At 46.6% G+C, this 23,981-nt stretch overlaps 1 pseudogene; it reads right to left on the bottom strand.

The window, feature by feature from the left end:
• Positions 1 to 1,119: 1,119 nt before the first annotated feature.
• On the bottom strand, positions 1,120 to 20,932 carry LOC141182777 (uncharacterized; annotated as a pseudogene).
• Between the last annotated feature and the right edge of the window lie 3,049 nt (positions 20,933 to 23,981).

The raw sequence follows: 23,981 nt of genomic DNA, 5'->3' as shown, positions 1-23,981 counted from the left end.
ATGATAGAGAATCTGTCAGAGTCTGATCCCAGTGTCATCTTAGTGTGATCCGATTGTCTCGCATGGGAGAATCACAGCACAGGTGCGGAGGAGACGGAGAACATAGTGCAGACCGATGTTTCACAAGCACCCACTGATTTATATGTGTGCGAGTGATCTGAATATCTGAGCCACCTGCAGCATGCTGCCAAACCGGCATGAGAAAATAATCACAGACCGGAGCTGCCCCATAGTATGACATGGTTTCGCACTCGGCCGTGTTACACGCTCGTGTGAGCGAGACCTAAGGCTGGATACTATTATTATTTATTATTATAGCATCATTTATTCCATGGCGCTTTACATGTGAAAAGGGGTCTATATAATAAAAATAGGTACAATAATCGTGAACAAAAGGAGTCACCGACTGGTACAAGAGGAGAGAGGAACATGCCTGAGAGGGCTCACTGTCTACAAGGGATGGGATATGCACCATATTTCTAAATGTAGTCAGGTCAAATGGTTGTCAGTGATAAAAAATGCAAATTATGTCTGACATTGCTTTATCCCTTTATGTGTAAGTTTTCAACATTTGCTTGGCCAAATGTTTTGCATATTTTGCCATGGGTAGTCAAATGTTGCCTACATTTTTTTTGTGTATATGTTTTTAGGTTAAAACATGGCAAAGACAAAGCCAAATTTATCACCAGATTTCAGGAAGCTTATTACTCCGAGAGTGAAGTCAAGCAAAAGCCAAAAAGAGTTAGCTATGGAATGTAACTGTTCTCAGAGTCAAGTGTCATGTATATTAAGTAAAGAAAAAGGTTATGGAACAGCTGACAAACCTAGAAGTGGACAACCACAGAAAACTTCCTTCAGAGTTGATCACATTATTAAGTAAAAGTCAGTTTCTGATGTCCATAAAAGTGCTGTACAGATTGCACACCAAATGAACAAAGTATTTTTACACAATGGGCCAACACCATCAAGAGCTCTCCCTACATAAAATCAACAAAACCAAAACTTCATACAGGGATGAGAGCCAAATTTGGAAATAAAAAAATATTCTTTATTAACATATATCAACAAATTCATAAAAACGATTAAAAGGAAAGTATCACAATTAAGCAAACCATACCAGTAGGTCATATAATATACAGCAATATTTGGTCACCATCTCCCAAATGCATATAAGAGAGCAAATTTTTACACCAGAACAGTAATAAAGATATGGGAAAAATAATTATGGTGCGTCCCAAAAATAATTAAAATCCTCAATTTATTGCAAACTAATTAAAAGATCATACAGGTTGGGAATACATCTCAACGCGTTTCTGGCAAAAAGCCCTTATTCACTGAGATCTCATGTAAATAGGACACGTTGAGGCAGCTTTTTTGTTTATTTACCTAATAAAGATATGGTGGAATGAAATCCTACCTGAGAATGCAATAAAGACTGAGCTGGAAAGGGAAACAATGTCCCCAGAACACACATCTACTAGAGATACATGCACATACAAAAAACATGCAAAATCCAGAACTGGAAAAAGGACTTTTGCTGAACACAAAGGGATAAAGGTAATATACCCCTCTTTTTGTAAGTTTCACCACAAAGGTGAAACTATCCTCTGGGTCTATTTGCTTTCCCTCCCAGTACCTTTTCCTTTTACCACTGTTAGGTTTCTGCAAGGTTATACTTGTTCCTTTTATTTTTGATTCTCCTTAGCTTGCCTTCTTTGCCCTATATTAATGTGATTTAGTTTCTCACCCAGGGTTTTCGTATCTTACTTCACAATTTCCTTTCCCCTAATTGACAGAGTGTTGGGGCCTCCTCTCTGGTTCCTCAGGAGGTATGAGAAACCCCTCAATGGCTTATTAATGATGTAGGTCCAATGTGATTTTAGTTGTGCAGCTAGGGCCTTTCTAGTCTGCACAAAGACTAGTTGGGTGTTGTTGCAGCGTTCTCCCCTGTGTGGGTTCTCCGGTGGCTACCAAAATGCGTTTTCTGATTAAAACATTTCCCACATTTTGAACATGAAAAGGCTTCTCCCCTGTGTGACTTTTCTGATGTCCATTAAGAGTTGATTTCCGTGTAAAATATTTTCCACATTCTGAACATGAAAAAGACTTCTCTCCTGTGTGAGATCTCTGATGTTCTTTAAGAGTTGATTTCCATGTAAAATATTTCCCACATTCTGAACATGAAAAAGGCTTCTCTCCTGTGTGAGATCTCTGATGTTTATTAAGAGTTGATTTCTGTACAAAACATTTCCCACATTCTGAACATGAAAAAGGTTTCTCTCCTGTGTGAGTTCTCTGATGTGCATTAAGATGTGGTTTCTGTACAAAACATTTCCCACATTCTAAACATGAAAAAGGCTTCTCTCCTGTGTGAGTTCTCTGATGTTTATGAAGAGTTGATTTCTGTACAAAACATTTCCCACATTCTGAACATGAAAAAGGTTTCTCTCCTGTGTGAGTTCTCTGATGTTTATTAAGAGTTGATTTCTGTACAAAACATTTCCCACATTCTGAACAGGAAAAAGGCTTCTCCCCTGTGTGGGTTCTCTGGTGCTTTACAAAGTTTGATTTAAGGTTAAAACATTTTCCACATTCTAAACATGAAAATGGCTTCTCCCATGAGTGGGTTCTTTGGTGTATAACAACATCTGATTTATGGTTAAAATGTTTTCCATATTCTGAACATGAAAATGGCTTCTCCCCTGTGTGATTTCTCTGGTGCCTAACAAGATCTGATTTCTGGTTAAAACATGTCCCACACTTGGAACAAGAAAATCTATTCTCTACCGTGTGAATTCTTTGATGTTTAAGAAAAGACTTTTTGAGGGGAAAACCATTTCCATATTCTGAACTTGAAAATGGCTTCTTTGCATTAGAAGCAGTTCGTTTTTTAATGCTTATTTTGTGACCTTGATTTTCCTTAGTAGTCGGTAATGAATCAGAAGACAGGACCTGTATCAAAGGCTCAGATGACAAATCTTTGCTGTGAAGGGATGATGGTATATCTGGAGTAATGCCATTCACTTCAATTGTATCCTGTGGGATTTCAAGGTCATCTGATTTAAAAATTGAAGAGGTCAGCTGTCCCTCTGATCTCTTGGTACAGTCTTCTGCTAAACAATAAAACAAATTAATATTTTTGAATAAATATAGTTGAATTTTATATTTTTGAACATTTCTACTTAAAATGTCTGTTAAAATGGCAAGTTATGTAAAAAAAATATTAATTATTCACCAAGACAATGACAGATTACAGTCCAATAGAATACTTCATAGGATGAACTAGTAGAGCGTGGTGTTCAACTGTGTGTTCATTGTGTCTCCCAAATATGGAATAAAAAGGCACCAAATAATGTAATGTGGGCAAAAATGATACCAATAAAAACTTCTACTCATCTCACAAAAAAAACAAGCCCTCAATCAGGTCCATCATCTGTCAGTGGAAAAACATAGGTTTCCACATTATTAGTGGCTCATAGGCTCTTGGGAATCAACATGGCTTCCATAAACCAATCCAGCAATATCAGCTCTCCCAAAGTGAAATTTCCCCCTCGCTTCTGAGCCTTGCAGTGTGTCCGAACCACATTTAGCATCCATGTAGTTGGCATAACTATTAGACATTCAAAGAGAACTTTTTTATAATAGAGCAGAGCTAAGGTGTCTTTAATTTAGACTTCGGGCATTTGGAAGAGGCAATGGACACCTTTTTTTAAAGACTACCAGGGAGCTACAGACTCAAAAAAGTGAGGCAGGCCGATCCCACCACAATCAAACTATCATGAATGAACCTGTAAAAGAAGACAGAGTAAAAAAAAAAAAATTTACCTCCCCAATGTCATAGAAAATATTAAAAATCTCTTTCCCCAAGCCACCCCCCCCTCTCTTATCGACCATCTATCAGAGTAAAAGAAGCTTGCCATCTAAGGAGCTGTTGCTATGCAAATAGCAGCAGCCACCAAGTGTCCATTCTAGTTAACATATCAAATGGAGAGACAGGGGTGGTGAATATACACCTGGGTGAGGAGGATGCAGCTCCTAAGTTTCAAAGGCGTCCTACCTCACACCAAGACATCTTCATTTGCATATGTGTCCAATCTGCAGTCTCGCTGGCACCTACACGAAATATGTAATATCGGAAGTTCCATACTTCCGATAACAATGGGACACATTTTTAGCGGCAGGGTCAGCTAAGGAACAATACGTATATTTTTCCGGATCTGTACGTCCTTCCGGTGAGCTATAATTCAAAAGTACAACAATAACAGACCGCAGCTATGCCATTTGTAGTCTCTAAAGAAAGGTAAATTCGTAATAAAAAATATGGTATAACTTGCGAGCTTCTGCAACCAGCAAGGAGTTATCGCAGAAGTTAGAGTTTTTAATAAAAACATGAAGGGTGGAGCCCCGCCCACGCGAGGTCATCACAAGGGGGGGTGTGGGCAGGACCCCCCTTCGGCATAAAAGACCCAGCTGAAGATGGGTCCATACTCATGCAAGGAGGTATACATTTTATATATATATATATATATATATATATATATATATATATATATACACACATATACATACATATATAATCACCCAAAACGTAAAGTGCTCACCAGGGTGTGAGAAAGAAACGGGGGGAAAACGGCGGGTGCTGTCATGGGTTCAGGAAAAACCGGCTACCGGTAAGTAACCATGGTGTTTTCCCCTCACCCATGACAGCACACCTTGAGAGAATTTTGGAGAATATGAGCACCCTATGGAGGGACCACCGCCTGAAGTACCCTTCTCCCAAAGGTGAGGTCAGAGGAGGATAGAACCAACCTATAGTGCTTGTAGAAGGTGGATGGTGCAGACCAAGTAGCAGGTTTACATATCTGGTCAATAGAGACGTTTGCTCTCTCTGTCCAGGAGGTTGCGACAGCTCTGGTGGAATGAGCTTAAACACCGTCCGGTGCCGGAACACCTGTAGATATGTAAGCTAGACAATAGTTCCTTTTGACACCCCATGACCCTTCTAACTCCCCTCAATGGCCAGAAACAAGGAGCGATCCTTCCTCCACTGACTAGTCATGTCTATGTACTGTAGTAAAGCCCTTCTAACATCTAGATTGTGGAATCTAACCTCCCCGGGGTTTTTTGGGTTACTGCAGAATGAGGGAAGCACAATTTCTTGATTACAGTGGAATCTGGAAACTACTTTTGGAAGGTATGCTGGTTCTGTACGTAGGACGACCCGGTCATCATTAATTTGAGTGTATGGGGGATGAACAGAAAGGGCCTGCAGGTCACTCACCCTACGGGCCGATGTTAGAGCCACCAGGAGAATGGTTTTGAGGGTGAGGAACTTTGGAGAGATAACCTGCAGGGGTTCAAATGGGTCGCCAGAGAGTGCGTTTAAAACCAAATTCAGGTCCCAGGAAGGGACTCTGAGGCCCGAACTGGCTTAGCTCTGGAACAGAGACCCACATGTTCCCTGTCAGGTTGCAATTATAGAGCGCCCCTAGGGCGGACACCTGACCTTTAAGTGTTCCCATAGCTAACCCCAGGTCACGTCCCTTCTGTAAAAACTCTAGGACATCTTTAATTGGAGGTTTATCCGACAACGGGAGTCTATAAAAACCAGGAATTTTCCCCAGATTCTGCTATAGATCTTAGTTGTTATGGGCTTCCTACTACCCAATAGGGTGGAAACTAGGCCTGGAGAAAACCCCCTATTTCTCAGTAACATCCTCTCAAATTCTAAGACACCAGATGGAAAAACCTTTGGCTTGTGCATGGAACATTAGCCCCTGGATGAGAAGGTCCGGCCTGTCCGGCAGAACCCAGGGATTTGAGACCGACATTTGGCGAAGCAGGCAGAACCAGGGTCTTTTTGGCCAAAAGGGGGCTATCATAATTATCCTTGCCCCCTCCTCCTGAATTTTCCTCACAACTGCAGGGATCATTACCATCGGTGGAAAAGCGTAGGCCTTCGTGAACTTCCAGGGTATGTGGAGAGCGTCTACAGCATAGGGATTCTCTGTCGGATCTAGTGAACAGAATCTCTCCACCTTCCTGTTTGCCCTGGTGGCGAACAAATCTATGTCCGGTGACCCCCATAGCTGGATAACTTGTTGGAAGACTATCGGGTTTAGAGTCCACTCTCCCTGTCTTAAAGTGTGGCGACTGAGGAAATCCGCTTTTGAATTTTCTACCCCCCGGATGTAAAGAGCACTGAGGGATGGGGGATGCTGTTCTGCTAGTTGCAGGATTCTGTTTGCCACTACCATCAGGGAACGTGATCTTGTTCCTCCCTGGTGATTTATATAAGCTACTGTCGTCCGATTGTCAGACCTGATCTGGACATGGCAACCCTGTATGTGGGGAAGGAAGTGTATCAGGGATTTCTCCAATGCCAACAGCTCTTTTAGGTTCGATGATGCCCCTATCTCGTGATGTAGCCAGAGCCGCTGAACCGAGAGATCTGCTAGATGACCCCTCCAGCTGGAGCCACTTGCATCTGTTGTAATTGTATGGTCGACTGGTCTGGACCACTGCAAGCCTGAGATCAGATCCTCCCTGTTTGTCCACCATGAGAGGGAGTCTACACCGCCTGCAAGGAAAGAGACAGTCTTTTTTCGAAATGTCCGTTGAAGGATTTTTGGGCTGACAGGACCTCCCACTGAAGAAGCCTCATATGACCTTGGGCCCATTTGACAGCCGGGAGACAGGACGTCAAGGAGCCCAGTAGGGACATCACTCCTCTCAGGGACATGACAGGAGACTTTATGGCCCTTGAGACCAAGCTGATTATTTTGCAAACCTTGTCTTCCGGGAGGAAGCAGACTTGGAGTTGGGAGTTTAGGTTCAAGCCCAGAAAGATCTGAGTCCTTGAGTGGGATAGTTTTGATTTTTGAATATTTATCAACCATCCTAGCTGGTGTAAGGCTGTCCTGACCTCTAAAGGTTGAGAGGAACAGTGGTCCTCCGATTTCCCTATTACCGAAAAGTCGTCCAAGTAGGGAACAATCATCACGTTTTTTGATTTGGAAAAAGGCTGTCACCTAAGCTATAACCTTTGTACACACTCTCGGTGCTATTGAGACTCCAAAAGGTAGGGCAGTAAATTGGAAATGTCTCAATTCCCCTTGGATGAATAGGGCTACCCTTAGGTACTTCTGGTAGTCTGGATGGATTGGGACGTGATAAGTAGGCATCTTTTAGGTTGATAACTGCCATGAAACAATTGTGGTGTAGGAGTTTTACTGCTGAGTTCACTGATTCCATCTTGAAAGTCTGGTTCTCTATCAGCTGAATTAGACTTTTGAGGTTGATAATGGTCCTTAAAGGCCCCGTCACACTTAGCGACGCTGCAGCGATCCCGACAACGATACGACCTGTCAGGGATCGTTGCTGCGTCGCTATGTGGTCGCTGGTGAGCTGTCAAACAGGCAGGCTCACCAACGATCAGGGGAGCAGTGACATCGTGGAAAGAATCTTTCCACGATGTCCTGCTCCTGGTTACCAGCCTGCTGAAGCAGGAGCAGGCTGGTAACCATGGTAAACATCGGGTTACTAGGAGCACACGCGCACCTAGTAACCCGCGTTACTATTAAGTGACATTCACAAAGATCACTCACCCCTGAAGTCACAAAAGGGTACCGGATTTGGAGGCTGTGGCGGGACATAAGATGAATCCCTTCTGGATGGCCCTGAAGTGTCCAACACCTTACTTCTGCTGAAGCTACGGTTGCTGGAGCGGCTGTCCGCGTGAGAGGCGTCCGACTGCTTCTTCCGCTGGCGTTGTTGAGATGGAGGGGTCAGCTGCTGCTGTTCCTGGCTGTCCTGGTCTGCCATAGCTGCTATACCACAAGGCAGCATTTGACCAGGACAACCCCTCCAAAATAGAGCACATCCGGAACCTCCGGCCGGCAAACGCTTACAGGGCGCTGCCATGTTGGATCCGGGTGCCGCCCTCCGACGTCATCGGGCACGCCTCTCCAAGCGTGCGCCGCGCCGTGACGTCAGGCGCGTCACACCCGGAAGACGCCGCTCCCGGCGTGCGGCCAGCCAGGAGCTTGCGGCAGGGTGAGGACAGCGCAGCGGTCTGCGGGGAGCCGGAGCCCTCCTCACCGCCTGCGCACGCTCGGACACGGCTCCAGGGAACCGCGGATGGTGCTTCTGGAACCTGGAACCCGGTGCACAGGCTGCTGCCCGCTCTTCCACACCAGAACAGGCCCAGGTAAGTATGGACATCTTCAACAGGTTCCCATTAAGGACAGGAAACCAACTGAAGCGAGGGAGAGGTACCGCCCTTTTATTTCAGACGTTTTCCTGTCCTTGGTGGGGTGGATCCCTCTCTCAAGGTGTGCTGTCATGGGTGAGGGGAAAACATAATGGAATTTATTAAGTGGAGTGATTCAATGAAACCAGAGCTCGAGCCATGCCAACACATCTTCTGCAGGCGTGAATAAACGTATATTACAGCCATCAGCCATGCACAGCTTAGAGATATATCATGGCACAGGTGTAATGTTTTCTGTATAGTTTATCGCAATCTTGTTTGAAGAGGCTGCTGAGCGACAGGCCCAAGCTGACAGAGTGGCTGCTGAGCGAAAGTAGCAAGATGAGCAGTGGTACCAGCTGGAGTTAGCCCGAATCCAGCTGCTGAGATCTGCCCCAACGGGCTGTGAGCCAGGCAACACCAACAGCTTTAAACCCCGTCCTGAGAATTTTCCGGTAATGGAAAAGGATGGGGACTTGGAGCTATTTCTGCAGGGATTTGAAAAAGTGTGCAGGCAGTACCAGCTGCCTGAAGCCCAGTGGGCCAGGTATTTAACCCCAGGGCTCAGAGGAAAAGCTCTGGAGGTGTTTTCTTCTCTCCCTTGAGACCAAGATGGAGACTATGAGGCCGTCAAGCAGGCCCTGATAAAAAAAAGTACAAGCCGACTCCAGAGATTTACCAGCAAAAGTTCCGAGCCCTCCAGTGTGGACTACATGGTAGCTACGGTGACGTGGTTGATGGGCTCAGGACCAACTTTGAGCAGTACCTTCGAGGACCTGAAGGATCTGATGGTGAAGGACCAGTTTCTTCATCTTTGCCTTGCGGAAGTGAAACAGTTGTGATGGACCGGGAGCCAAAGGAAGCCGCCACAGCAGCCCAGATCGCAGATGCTTATGAGGCCAACCGCACACTAGAGGTGCGGAAGTCAGCCGCCGCCAGATGGAAAGGGAGTAAGCCGACAACCACAGCCAGTGTTCCAGCCAGCCGGCCCTCAGCGGGTACTGCCCCATCTTCCAGCACCTGGCCTGCATCTGACTCACGCCAGTGCTATACCTGTGACAGGACTGGTCACATCAGCCTCACCTGCTTGTAGAGGCAGAAGAAGAGCCCTACACCCAAGGACCAGGGGCCTACTGCAGCGGTTCTCTTTGTGGGTGGGGAAGCTAGGGGGTCTGTGACAACTTACAATCAGTCACTGTGGGTGATAAAGTCACTATGCGGCTCAAGGACACCGGAGCCGAATGGACCCTCATCCGCTCTGAGTTGGTGTCCCCTGAAGACCTTATCCCTGGGAAAACCCTGACTGTCACCGGGATTGGGTGTGCTCACCGTCCTTTGCCAATGGCCAGGGTTTTCCTAGACTTGGGTGCGGGGAGGAGGTTGCGGGAAAAAGGGGGTGTCTCCGAGAACCTCCCGACAAATGTGCTTATGGGGACTGATCTGGGACGGTTGATTGCCCAATATATTCCTGACAACCCTCCCTGATCTAATATCGTCTGTGAGGAAAATACTGCATTATATGGACGATAGATCCTAGTTACTTACCGGTAACGGGATTTTACAGAGCCCATGACAGCACCACCTGAGAGAGGGTATCCGCCCACCAAGGACAGGAACCTACTGAATAAAAAGGCGGTACCTCTCCTCCGCATCAGTTTTGTTTCAGAGCATGAGAGGGCCTCCGAAGACAGGTTAATACATAACCACCACCTCAACATATGTACTAAACACCTTAAAAAAAGTGCACACCACAGTGATAAAGGGGAGGGAATTAATAGGGTGCTGTCATGGGCTCTGTAAAATCCCGTTACCGGTAAGTAACTAGGATCTTTTCCCCTTCTCCCATGACAGCACCACCTGAGAGATTTATAGAGATCAAATACCAGAGGGAGGGATCACCGCTTGCAACACCCTTCTACCAAAGGACAGATCAGTAGAAGAGGAAAGGTCAAGACGGTAATGTTTGTAAAATGTAGCAGGGGATGACCAAGTTGCCGCCTTACATATAATGTCGATGGGCACATCCGCCTTCTCAGCCCAGGAAGCAGCTACCGCTCTGGTGGAATGGGCCTTCAGGTTCTCAGGAACCGGCAGATTGCTTAGAAGAGTAGGCTAAGGTAATAGTATCCCTGACCCATCTAGCTATGGTCCCCCTTGTAACCTTAAGTCCTTTCCTAGCCCCCTGAAAGGATATAAATAAAGCGTCACTCTTTCTCCAGGCTTTTGTCACTTCCAAATACTGGACTAACACCCTCTTAACATCTAAGGTGTGAAGCTTATGTTCCTCAGAATCCCTAGGATTAGGATAGAAGGAAGGGAGAGTGATTACTTGCGTCCTATGGAACTTGGAGGCTACCTTTGGAAGATAGGCCGGGTCTGGTCTTAAGATTACTCTATCCATACATACTTGAGTGAATGGATGGTTAACGGATAGTGCGTGTAAGTCACTGACTCTACGAGCTGATGTCAGGACCACCAATAGCGCAGTCTTTAAAGTTAAGATTTTTTCTGAAACCTTCTCTAAGGGCTCGAAGGGAGGTTTGGTTAATGCTTCCAGAACTAAATTAAGGTCCCAAGGAGGCATTCTTGGAACAGGAATAGGTCTGGATCTATGACAGGCTTTAATAAATCTAATGATCCATCTATTTGCTGCCAAGTCATAATTATACAGTGCCCCCCTTTGCGTCAATAGCGACCTCTCAAAATCCAAGCCGTCAAATGCAGGCCCGCTCTTTGGGGATGACAGACTGGGCCCTGCCTGAGGAGATCCGGGATGTCCGGAAGAACCCATGGATCTGCTTGGGACATTCTCTTCATCCAAGTGAACCATGGTCTCTTGGGCCAGAACGGGGCGATCAATATAACCCTCGCCCGTTCCTCTCGGATCTTCCTCAGGATAGTAGGGATCAGTACTAAAGGGGGAAAGGCATAAGATAGAGTGAAATCCCACTGAATCTGCAGCGCGTCCACCGCAAACGCCCCCTCTTTTGGATTCAGGGAGCAAAAGGTTTCGGTCTTCCGATTGTGTCTGTTTGCAAACAGATCTATCTGGGGCTGTCCCCACCGATCCACAATCTGCTGAAAAACGGCTGGATTCAACTCCCACTCTCCTTGTTTCAAGATGTGACGACTCAAGAAATCGGCCTTTATGTTCTCTTCCCCTTTTATATGCAGTGCCGAGAGCGTAACCAGCCGACTCTCGGCAAACCTGAAGATCTGATCCGCTATTAACATCAGAGGGAGAGATCTGGTACCCCCCTGATGATTGATGTAGGCGACTGTTGATCTGTTGTCTGACATTATCCTGACGTGAGGACCCTGAAGAACAGAACTGAATTCTTTTAGCGCGTTTCTGGCTGCCAACAGCTCTTTCATGTTGGAAGAGAGACTTGTCTCGCTGTCCGACCAGAGGCCTTGTACAGAACGATCCCTTAGGTGAGCTCCCCAACCTTCCGCACTTGCGTCTGTTGTAATTGTATCCGACACCTGGAGGGTCCAAGGAACCCCCAAAGATAGGTTGACCGGAGATGTCCACCAGTCCAGGGAGTTGATCACAACATCTGGAAGAGATATTTTCCCATTCAGGCGACCTTTGAGCCGCCTGTCCGCTGCCAGAATCTCCTGTTGAAGACATCTGGAATGGTGCTGGGCCCACTGAACCGCCGGGATGCAAGACGTCATTGTACCCAACAGAGACATTGCACTCCTCAGGGTCATGGTCGGATTGCTGACAACCTGAGATGTTAGGGATCTGATCTTCAGTTTCTTTTCCTCTGGCAGAAGACAGGTTTGGTTTTCTGAGTCCAGAATGAGACCCAGGAAAGACTGAACCCTCTTTGGTTCCAGCCTTGACTTCTCCAGATTTAACAGCCAACCTAGGCGTCTTAGACTGGCCATGACGTCCGCCAGGGCTAGAGCACAGAGTTGACTTGATCTGCCCACTACTAAGAAGTCGTCCAGATAAGGGATGACCAAAATGTCTCTTTCCCTCAAGTGCGCTGCGACCTCCAGAATGATTTTTGTGAAGACTCTCGGCGCCATGGAAATGCCAAAGGGAAGAGCTGCGAACTGAAAATGCCTTACGTGCCTGCCGAATTGTACAGCTACTCTTAGAAACTGTTGATGATCTGGCAAAATCGGGACGTGGTAGTAGGCGTCCTTCAGATCGAGGACGCACATAAAACAGTCCGGAAATAACATCTTTATGGCTGATTTTATTGTTTCCATCTTGAAAGGCCTGTAGATTAAATGGTCGTTCAGTCTCTTTAAGTTCGCAATGGTCCTGAAGGAGCCGTCCGGCTTCTTTATTAGGAAGAGAGTCGAATAGAATCCTCTTCCTTGCTCGGGTGCAGGTGTTTCCACCAGAACTCCTTTCATGAGCAGAGAGAGAACTTCCTGCTGTAAGGCTATCTGTTCCGCTAAACCTCTGGGGCTGATATTTTGACAGTGTTCTTGGGCCTGCTTTTGAACTCTAATGTGAGCCCCCTCCTGATTATCCCTAAGATCCAAGAATTGGATGAAATTTCCTTCCAGGCAGGCAGGAAGTGGGACAATCTTCCTCCCACCCGGGGGGAACTGTCACTTAGGGGCTTTCTTATTCTCGGAGGAGGGACCCCCAAACATGAAGCCTCTGCTATACGGCTTTCGGTCTTTCCAGCTACCTTGGTCTCTGGGAGCTTTACTGCGGCTGTATTTTCTCTTCCGAAAGAAACTGTTAAATCGGGAACTTTATCTAGGATGTCATCTAGACCTTTGCCGAACAAGAAGTCCCCCTCACAAGGGATTGAGCACAGTTTAGACTTTGACTGCACATCTTCTGGCCAGCTCTTGAGCCATAGCGCCCTACGGGCTGCATTAGAGAGGTTTGCAGACCGGGCAGCCAGCCTAACTGAATCTGCCGATGCATCTGCCAGGAATGCAGCCGCTCCCTGCACAAGAGGAAGGTCTGATAGAATTTTCTCCCTGGACACATTCCCCCTGATCTGGTCTTCCAATTGTTGAAGCCAGATCATCATAGATCTAGCAGTGCAGGTCGCTGCTACTGCCGGTTTAAGGGCCCCTGCTGACGACTCCCAGGTTTGCTTAAGGAAGGACTCCGCTTTTTTATCCAGTGGGTCTTTTAAGGCTCCTAAATCCTCAAAGGGCAGAGTGGATTTTTTTTTTTTTTTGAAGATTTTGAAATGGCCACGTCAATCTTAGGGGTTTTGTCCCATTTAGCCGCATCCTCATCCTCAAAGGGGTACCTCCGCTTGGAGGATGACGGCAGCTGACCCTTCCTCTCCGGTTTCTTCCATTCCCTTTCTATCAGAGATTTAATCCTGTCATTGACCGGGAATGAGCGTCTCCTCCTTTGGTCTAAGCCCCTGAACATAACATCCTGGACTGTTCTGGGCACTTTGGTATCGGTAATACCCATAGTCCCTCTGACGGCTTTAACTAGTCTCTCAGTATTCTCAACCGAAAAACAAGGTCTGCCCCCCCCATCATCATCCGAAGACTCCGATGACGATGAGGAGTGATTAGAGGAGGAAGGCAGTTCTCTCGTAAAACGGGACTCCACTGATTCCTCTGATTCTGAAGAAACTAGTTTTCGCTTCTTCTTTTTGAGTGAGGTTAAGCCTCTTAAGGACTCTCTGACCTCTGTCTGGATTAGATCCTTTAATTCTAAAGAAAACCTGGGGGACTCCTCTGCAATGGTTTTCTGAATACAGTCCGAGCATAGGTTTTTGGCATAGGAGGTGGGAAGACCGATTTTGCATAAAGCACACTCCCTGTTTTTACTTTTAGCACTACACTTCTTCGCCTCCTGCCCCAAGAAATAAAAGGAGAAGAAGGAGGAAAAGAGAGAGAGAGAAGAGCACATTATTCAAGGTGAGACTTTCACGAAGATCACTCACCACACTGCCGTTCAGACTAGGGTACCGGAGGCGGTGGTTGCCGTTCACATGAGGGCTCCCATCTGGCGGAGGTGGACTGACGAAGTCTTTTCTGACCAGTCTTGTCGGAACTCGTACACCCTCACTGCTGTGACTTTGTCGATGGGAAGATTCCCGTTCCATTTGTTTGAGCTGCTTGCGCTGCTTTGATGGCTGTGGCTGCTGCTGTACTTCCTGTGGCGGTGACAGCTGCTGCCCAGGTGACTGCGGTTCCTCATCCATCATGGCGGGGATGCAGACACCGCCATCCTGATTGCTCCCCATCCTTAAAAGCAGTAGGGCTCCACCTCCTTTAGGCTCCTCCCTTTCCGGCAGTGTGCTCATCTCTCTCTTTTTTTTTTTTTTTAATTTTAGCCAGCTGGCGCGCTACCCGCAGATCCACCTGCCTCTGCGCGTGCGCAGCCCAGCGGCACCCGGCGCGCTTGCAGCGGGATGACAGCTTCCCACCCGCGCATGCGCAGACCCGGTTTCCGGCGCACTCCGTGATAGGGCGCGTCAGCACCCCGCGCGTGCGCAGCCCGGACTTCCGGCGCGCTCCGCCACAGGGTGCGACGCGACCCCCACGTGCGCAGCCCGGAAGACCTGCCGGCCGGCGCGCTCAGTTCATCTTTGCGAGGCGCAGACCCGGCCGCAGGCCCCGGCGCACGCGGGGAGGAATCCAGAAACAGCACCTCCTCCCCACACGCAGACCCGGGCAGCAGCCAGACGGGCTGGGAACAGGGACCATCTGCTGCTTCCACGGCCTCCAGGCCGCACCGTCCATAATCCAGGTACGTGAGGTACCACCTGGTGAGGCTCCCATCAGGGACAGGAACCAAAACTGATGCGGAGGAGAGGTACCGCCTTTTTATTCAGTAGGTTCCTGTCCTTGGTGGGCGGATACCCTCTCTCAGGTGGTGCTGTCATGGGAGAAGGGGAAAAATATGATGCATAATGATAATATGTCTTGTAGTAAAGGAGTGCTCAACCATGTCGCCCTGTGGGGTGATGTTGCTGAGGACCCCCAAAACGAAGCCAGCGTGAGTGCTAAGGGTGACAAAGGGAGCAGGCAAGGAGACTTTGAAGCCAGCGGTCCCGTGCCGCCGACCAGTGTCACGACGGACTGTGACTTGGCAGGTCGTAACTGTCCCATTATTGGCACGGCTCCTGAGGTATTGGGGGTTGATGGGGAGATGGTGCCCCCAGCCTGTCAGGCTGATGGTAAAGGGTTGTTGTCCTCCGGGGAGACGGCCTACATAGCCGCTGTCACTCAAAGTATGAGTGCCCAGAACGCACGCGATGCGCTGCCTTCTGGGCCCTCATCACCTGGTGGGACAACAGAACTGGCTGTGGACCCAGAGCCGGTACTAGACGGTTCCAATGAGGTTGGGGCCTTAACGTCGCTTCTGGTTACCTCCAGCCAGGTGTTCCAGGCAACTCTGTGCACAGATGCCAGTCTAGAGACGTTAAGGGACCTTGCAGAGAAGCCCATCTCCGAATCCAATAAGTAGAGGGTATTCTGGGATCAGGGGAGGTTGTACTGGGAAACGGTCCCATGTAACCCCCAACAGGAGTGGATGAGAGAAAGACAGCTGGTCGTGTCCTATCAATTTAGGGAGTAGTTGTTGTGGGTTCCCCATGAGATTTCACTAGCTGGACACTTGGGGGTCTGCAAAACCAAGGCCTGGCTATCACACCACTTCTATTGCCCCAAATGGGGACAGATGTTGCCAACTACTGCCACTCCTGTATCACGTGTCAAAGGGTGGGGAAGTCGGGGCGAGCACCCAAGGCTCCCCTGATCCCTTTGCCAGTGATAGAGGAGCCATTCCAGAGGATTGCTGTGGACATCATTGGACCACTGGCCATCCCCAGAAGCTCTGGAAAACAGTTCATCCTTACTGTGGTAGATTATGCTACCCGGTAACCAGAGGCAGTAGCTCTGTCCTCCATTCGGGCTGATAAGGTGGCAGATGCACTACTGGCCATTTTTTCGAGAGTAGGATTTCCCAGAGAGATGCTTATAGACCAGGGGACTCAGTTCATGTCTCGTCTAAAGGAATTTGTCTGTAAGAAAATGCAGGTGCAGCACCTGGTATCAAGTTCGTATCACCCACAGACTAATGGTTTGTGTGAACGATTCAACGGTACCCTTAAGCAGATGCTTAAGATGCTGGTTGAGTCCCATGGGCGTGACTGGGAGCGGTACCTCCCACACCTGCTCTTTGCTTACAGAGAGGTACCACAGGCCTCAATGGGGTTCTCCCCCTTCGAGCTCCTGTATGGCAGACGAGTCTGGGGGCCCCTTGGTCTGGTAAGAGAATCCTGGGAAGTGGAACTGAACTCACCCAAAATGTCCGTCATAGAGTAGGTCATGCGGTTCCATGACAAAATGCAGGCAATGACGCAGCTGGTGCATGAGAATATGGTGCAGGCCCAGGCCAGCCAGAAGCTGTGGTACGACCTGAAGTGGTCAGAAGGTGTGGGTCCTAGTCCCAAAACAAGCTTCAGGCGGCCTGGGAAGGCCCATACCCCATATGCCAGCGCCTCAATGATGTAAACTACGTGGTCACCATTGACCATGCCAGGAAGAGGCAGAAGGTCTTCCACGTCAAAATGATGAAAGCTCATCATGAAAGGGAAGCCTGTACCCTTCCTATGTGTATCGTCCCCGAAGAAGGCGAGTCAGAAGTCTCGGTGGACTTACTGGCCACAGCCCGAGACAAAGGGTCTATTGAGGACGGTGAATTCAACCTGCAGCTATCCACAGACCAGAAGTCCCAGTTGCGGGAGGTGTTCCTGACTTACCTGAGCCTCTTCACGGGTGTACAATGGAGGACGCAGCTAGCTGTCCATCAGGAGGACATAGGGAGCCACCCCCAGTCCATCGATCCGCTTACCGTGTCTCTCTAGAGGTGCAGAAAGACATGAAGGCGGAGATAGGTGAGATGTTGCGACTGGGAGTAATCCAAAAGGTCAAAGATTGTGTGGGCCTCGCCTGTAGTCCTGGTTCCGAAAAAGGACCGGACCACCCGGTTCTCTGTGGACTAAAGGAGGCTAAATGCCATCACAGCTACTGATGCGTACCCAATGCCACGCATCAATGAGCTGCTGGATCGCTTAGCTGGGGCCCGGACAATTATGGACCCGAGTCGAGGATACTGGCAGATTCCTCTGTCACAGGAGGCCCAGGAGAGGTCCGCCTTCATTACACCATTTGGGCTGTATGAATCCCTCGTCATGCCCTCTGGCTTGAAGAATGCACCTGCCACTTTCCAGCGATTAGTCAACTGAGTGGGTGGCGGAACTCTGAAGCCAGAGCCCGGGAAGGTTGATACCATCATCTCCTGGCCTTCCCCCAAAACCAAGAAGCAGGTGATGTCCTTCTTGGATACAGCAGGGTACTATAGGAAGTTTGTTCCCAACTATTGTGCCCTTCTAAGCCTCTGATGGATCTCACGAAAAAGAAGCTACCGCTGACAGTCAGGTGGACAGCTGACTGTGGGCAGTCCTTCGCGGCGCTAAAAGCAGCCTTGGCCAGCTCCCCAGTTCTGCAGGCCCCGGACTTCACCCGGCCATTTGTAGTCCAAACGGATGCCAGTGTGTTTGGCCTGAGTGCTGTGCTCAGCCAGGTAAACGGACAGGGGGAAGAGCATCTGGTGATGTTTTCGGGACGTGGTATACGCCACTGTGGAGAAGGAATGCCTCGCTATAGTGTGGGCCCTGCGGAAGCTTCAGCCCTATCTATACGGTGCGCAACTTCACCATAGTAACTGACCACAACCCCCTCAGCTGGCTGCACCGGTTGTCTGGTAACAACGCTAAACTACTGCGGTGGAGCTTGGCTCTACAGCATTCCGATTTTACCATTCAGCACAAGAAGGGTAGTGAATGTGGTAACGCCGACGGGTTGTACAGTCAAGGAGATACCGAGGAGGTAGGCTTAAAGGGGTATTCCCATCTCCAAGATCCTATCCCAATATGTAGTTGGTGTAATAATAATAATATTAGCAAATATCTCCAATTTGAAATGTAGTATAGTATTATTGATTCGCTATCTCTTTCCTCATGTGCAGGCACCACAGGACCTTAGGTATTCACGGTTACGACCACTAGCATCTATCTAACTAACTGTGACTTTATCAGTGGACGTAACCGTGGATAACTAAGGTTCTGCAGTGCCTGCACAGGAGGTAAGAGAGATGGCGAATCAAAAATACTATACTACATTTCTAATTGGAGGTATTTGATAATATTATTATTATTACACCTACTATATAATGGGATAGAATCTTGGAGATGGGAATACTCCTTTAAGGGGCGATCTGTAAATCGGCCCCTATGCTACCTCAAAGAGAGGGAGAGGTCCTAGAAAATATTAAGAAAATGTCGCTCTCCCCAAGCAGCTCTTTACCCCTCCCTTACTGACCATTTGTCAATACAAGAAGCTCTCCATGTAAATCGCAGCACACATGAGAGGTGGCAAACCCAATTAACAGAGACCTGCGATAAATTTACACCTAGGTGAGAAGCACGTACTCCCGGGCTTCAAAAGAATTCTCTCTCACCCCCCAGGGCCTCCCCCTTTTGCTGAACAACAATCTTCAATCTGTCCGGCACCGACGCGAAATATGAAATATCTAAAGTTCTATTCCTCTGATAATAATGGGACCCATATTTTTAGTTGCAGGGTCAGCTAAGGAATAATATGCATAATTTTCCGTACCTGTATGCCACTCCGGAGAGCGGTAATGCAAAAGTACAAAATAACAGACCACAGCTATGTCATGTGTGGTCTCTAAAGAAAGGTAAATTCATAATGGAAATATATGGTATCACTTTCGGGCTTCTGCGATCAACCAGCGATAAGTTATCACAGAAGCCAGATATTTTAATAAAAATATGAAGGCTGGAGACCAGCCCACGTGATGTCATTACAGGGGGTATGTGGGCAGGTCTCCCCCTTTGGCATAAAAGACCCCACCGAAAATGGGTCAGTACTCATTGCAGGGGGGGGGGGGGTATAGATGCTATAAGTAAGGGGTCCCGTTCGATAATGGTCAAATCAAGTGGAGCACCCCCCCTCTCCAGCTGGACTGAATCGTCTCTGCGATCTGTCGAGTAAGTCTTCTATTAATCCTTTTTATTTTGTGTAACTGTATATTCTGTACTGTATTGTCTCCATTTGTAAAATCTTTGTATATTTTTCATAAACACTGTCTCCCTTTTGGATTATATATAAAATGTAATAATTCTGTTTCTTTTGCTATGTAATCGTTCCCTCCCCCGAAGCCATAGGTTACCAGAAAGCAGGCGTCTGATCAGGTCTGTATTGTATTTTAATAGCTGGTCGGTGGTGGCAGCGAATAATAATAAGTGGGTTACCGTGAAGCTGGCAGTGACCGTACTGGGCCGTATACATATATTCCATGCGTTGGACTCCGGAGGTGTGTACGCCAAACGCTCACTGCGCGCTTGCCGATACCTACTTAGTAATCGGGATCGTGTGTGCGCGAATCCCTGCTCAATCCTGACAAAGTGACGGCTAGCAATGGGATATTGTGTGATCTCCCCGGAGTCGTCCCTGACAAAATGGTTGGCAGCGGTGGGATATTATATGATCTCCCCGGTGTCGTCATTGACGTCCCTGACAAATACACAAAGTCATTTGAACAGTTTTGGGTGGAGGAGAATGTTGTGGTCTAGAGGCAAAAATGGTGATCACACGATTATGATACGGCCGGGCTACACGACCAATAAAGTAGCCACAGCCGGTGACTGAGAAGAATCTGTGACTTCTCTACATTTAGTGGTTACTACTCACCTGGGTAGTTATATGTAGGAATCTCCTCTTTACACTTCTCATCACCCCTCACATATGTCTCTGTGGTATTAATATGGGTCAGATCTTCACCCTGAAACAAATATTGTAAAAGTCACAGACAGATGGAGGGGTCACATTTAAGAAGAGCGCTAATCCTTCCATCTCCACCAGTCTCATTACACTAGTATAAACATATAATAATGGTGGATAAATCAAGACTGAGCACAAGACCTTCACAGCCGTCTACACATCATAGGGGAGATCTCATGATACCTTCTCTCCATCTACCTGATGATCCTGAGGAACATTGGGATCTTCTTGTTTACAGTCCTGTGGAAGAAGAGGACGGGGACATCTCTCTGGTGTTGTCCTGTTACTGGATTGATCTGGAGGAAACACCTACAGGGACTGAATTCATTATTTACATATAGACAATTATAGGCCGTGTGTATTCAGTCCTGTCTATTACCTGGTGATGTGAGGGGCTGGGGAACCTCCATCATGACGTCCTTGTACAGATCTTTGTGTCCTTCTAAAAACTCCCACTCCTCCATGGAGAAATAGACAGCGACATCCTGACACCTTAAAGGAACCTGACACAAACAATGATACAGTTATCCCACTGATCCCTTACGTTACTGTATAATGTCCCAGCATTCACAGCAGTGTCACCTCTCCAGTCAGCAGCTCAATCATCTTGTAGGTGAGTTCTAGGATCTTCTGGTCATTGATGTCCTCATGTATCAGGGGGTGAGGTGGAGGCCCCGTGATTGGGCTCAGAGGTCTTCCCCATCCCTCAGACACAGGGTCCTGACAGCGCTCACTAGAGGTCTTCTTCACTACTGTGTAATCCCGATTATGGAGAGACACATTAATAAATCTCACTACAGACATTTCCAGAGTCCTCACCTCTCCAGTTCTGTCCATCTGTTATTCCCATAGATAAGAATGATGTAATGTGACGTCATCAGAATCTCTCACCTCTCCAGTAAGCCGGAAGAGGATCTCTAGGGTGAGGTGTAATATCCTCTCCGCCATCTTGTCTCTGTCCATATCCATCTTTGATGGGTAAATCAGGAAAATTTTCTTATATAGAAGATCTTCTCTGAAAGCATCCGATATTGTCGAGACCTGAATGAGAAGAAGAGGAGCCGATGTAACATCATAAAGAGTCCTGTGCAATAATACAATTACTGGAGATAAGGGAAACATATGAGGAGATATATTATTTTACAGTAGTTTTCTTCTTTACATCTACTAATAAAACCTATATATTTTAGGTCACAGACAACAAGCAGTTTCTTCCTCGGAATCTGCAGCTGAATACATTTCTCACATACCCATCATCCATAACGCTAATTCACATCTCATTTATAGTCACTGGAATCAGCATTAGCAATACTGCGGAAATATTCATTACACGTGAAATGAGAAATAACTACTTCATGATGAGGATGACATCTTCATCGTCTACTACGGCTTTAGAAACATATTTGGCCAGAGTCCATCACTGACTACATCACCACCGGCCATCTATATGAATGTTTCCCGTCTCCCCCGGACTTTAATCTTCTATCACATTACATCTCATCTCTGATTCACACACAGAAATTTCAGGCTTTTATAAAAGCTTTTTTGTTTGCACAAACACCATGGACAGAAATTACTTGACACCTAAGTCTACATATACAGTGTTTATGGGGTTTATTTCTGGCCTTAGGCTTTCCTATATTACAATAAAAACACCAGAAAAAAGCAGATATTAAAAAGTTTCAAAAGAAAATTGGCGCCAACAAGTCTTGTAATAAGAAAAAAACATGCAAAAAGCATAAGACAGATTGTTATTTTTTAACATGTTAAACATTTGTTTAAAAAAATTAACTCTATAGGACACCAGAACATAGATGTAGCGAAATCTCTGCAATTTCCTGGACGCCAAACCGGAGCCATCAATCCATAAACTCCATAACTTATCATATTTAGAGATAAAAAGAGATGTTAGGTATATGCCTTTTTCCAAGTTTACTAGCCAATCAACTTTGTCTATAAATTCTGACATCACAGGTTCCTGATCTGCTATCCATTTTTAGGCTATTAATTTCCTTGCCATATATAACATACGTGCCACCGCTATTTTACGATGCTCATCGATAGTCAGATCTTCAACATACCTTAGTACACATAGTAATGGTGAAAGTTCTGCATTGTATAAACCCTGCTATTGATTGCTAGAACTTCTGTTCAAAAGGACACTAAGATAGGACAATTCCATATCATATGAAGCATGTCTGCTGAGTAAGTTGCATCTAGGACAAAAAAAAAAACTTGAACAAAATCCTATGTAATATAAAAATTGAGGTGTTCTATATACAGGCGCTTCTCACAAAATTAAAATATCATCAAAAAGTTTATTTCAGTTTGCCAATATAAAAAGTGAAACTCATATACAGTGGGTACGGAAAGTATTCAGAGCCCTTTAAATTTTTCACTCTGTTTCATTGCAGCAATTTGGTAAATTCTAAAAAGTTCATTTTTTTTCTCATTAAAGTACACTCTGCACCCCATCTTGACTGAAAAAAACAGAAATGTAGAAATTTTTGCAAATTTATTAAAAAAGAAAGACTAAAATATCACATGGTCATAAGTATTCAGACCCTTTGCTCAGACACTCATATTTAAGTCACATGCTGTCCATTTCCTTGTGATCCTCCTTGAGATGGTTCTACTCCTTCATTGGAGTCCAGCTGTGTTTAATTAAACTGATAGGACTTGATTTGGAAAGGCACACACCTGTCCATATAATACCTCACAGCTCACAGTGCATGTCAGACCAAATGAGAATCATGAGCTCAAAAGGAACTGCCCAAGGAGCTCAGAGACAGAATTGTGGCAAAGCACAGATCTGGCCAAGGTTACAAAAGAATTTCTGCAGTACTCACGGTTCCTAAGAGCACAGTGGCCTCCATAATCCTTAAATGGAGGACGTTTGGGACCACCAGAAGTCTTCCTTGATCTGGCCGTCCAGCCAAACTGAGCAATCGTGGGAGAAGAGTCTTGGTGAGAGAGGTAAAGAAGAATCCCAAGATCACTGTGGCTGAGCTCCAAAAATGCAGTAGGGAGATGGGAGAAAGTTCCACAAAGTCAACTATTACTGCAGCCCTCCACCAGTCGGGCCTTTATGGCAGAGTGGCCTGACGGAAACCTCTTCTCAGTGCAAGACATATGAAAGCCCGCATAGAGTTTGCTCAAAAAACACATGAAGGACTCCCAGACTATGAGAAATAAGATTCTCTGGTCTGAGGAGACATTGATAGAACTTTTTGGTGATAATTCTAAGCAATATGTGTGGAGAAAACCAGGCACTGCTCATCACCTGCCCAATACAATCCCACCAGTGAAACATGGTGGTGGCAGCATCATGCTATGGGTGTGTTTTTCAGCTGCAGGGACAGGACGACTGGTTGCAATTGAAGGAAACACGAATGCGGCCAAGTACAAAAATATCCTGGATGAAAACCTCTTCCAGAGTGCTCTGGACCTCAGACTTGGCTGAAGGTTCACCTTCCAACAAGACAATGATCCTAAGGACACAGCTAAAATAACAAAGGAGTGGCTTCAGGACAACTCTGTGACCATTCTTGACTGGCCCAGCCAGAGCCCTGACCTAAACCCAATTGAGCATCTCAGGAGAGACCTGAAAATGGCTGTCCACCAACGCTCACCATCCAACCTGACGGAACTGGAGAGGATCTGCAAGGAAGAATGGCAGAGGATCCCCAAATCCAGGTGTGAAAAACTTATTGCATCATTCCCAAGAAGACTCATGGCTGTACTAGCTCAAATGGGTGCTTCTACTCAATACTAAGCAAAGGGTCTGAATACTTATGACCATGTGATATTTCAGTTTTTCTTTTTTAATAAATTTGCAAAAATTTCTACATTTCTATTTTTTTCAGTCAAAATGGGGTGCAGAGAGTACTTTAATGAGAAA

Source organism: Phyllobates terribilis, unplaced genomic scaffold, assembly GCF_046119375.1.
Source record: "Phyllobates terribilis strain yellow unplaced genomic scaffold, ASM4611937v1 Scaffold_36__1_contigs__length_13169755, whole genome shotgun sequence".
NCBI lineage: Eukaryota > Metazoa > Chordata > Amphibia > Anura > Dendrobatidae > Phyllobates > Phyllobates terribilis.
This window is presented reverse-complemented; position numbering and strand designations above follow the sequence as displayed.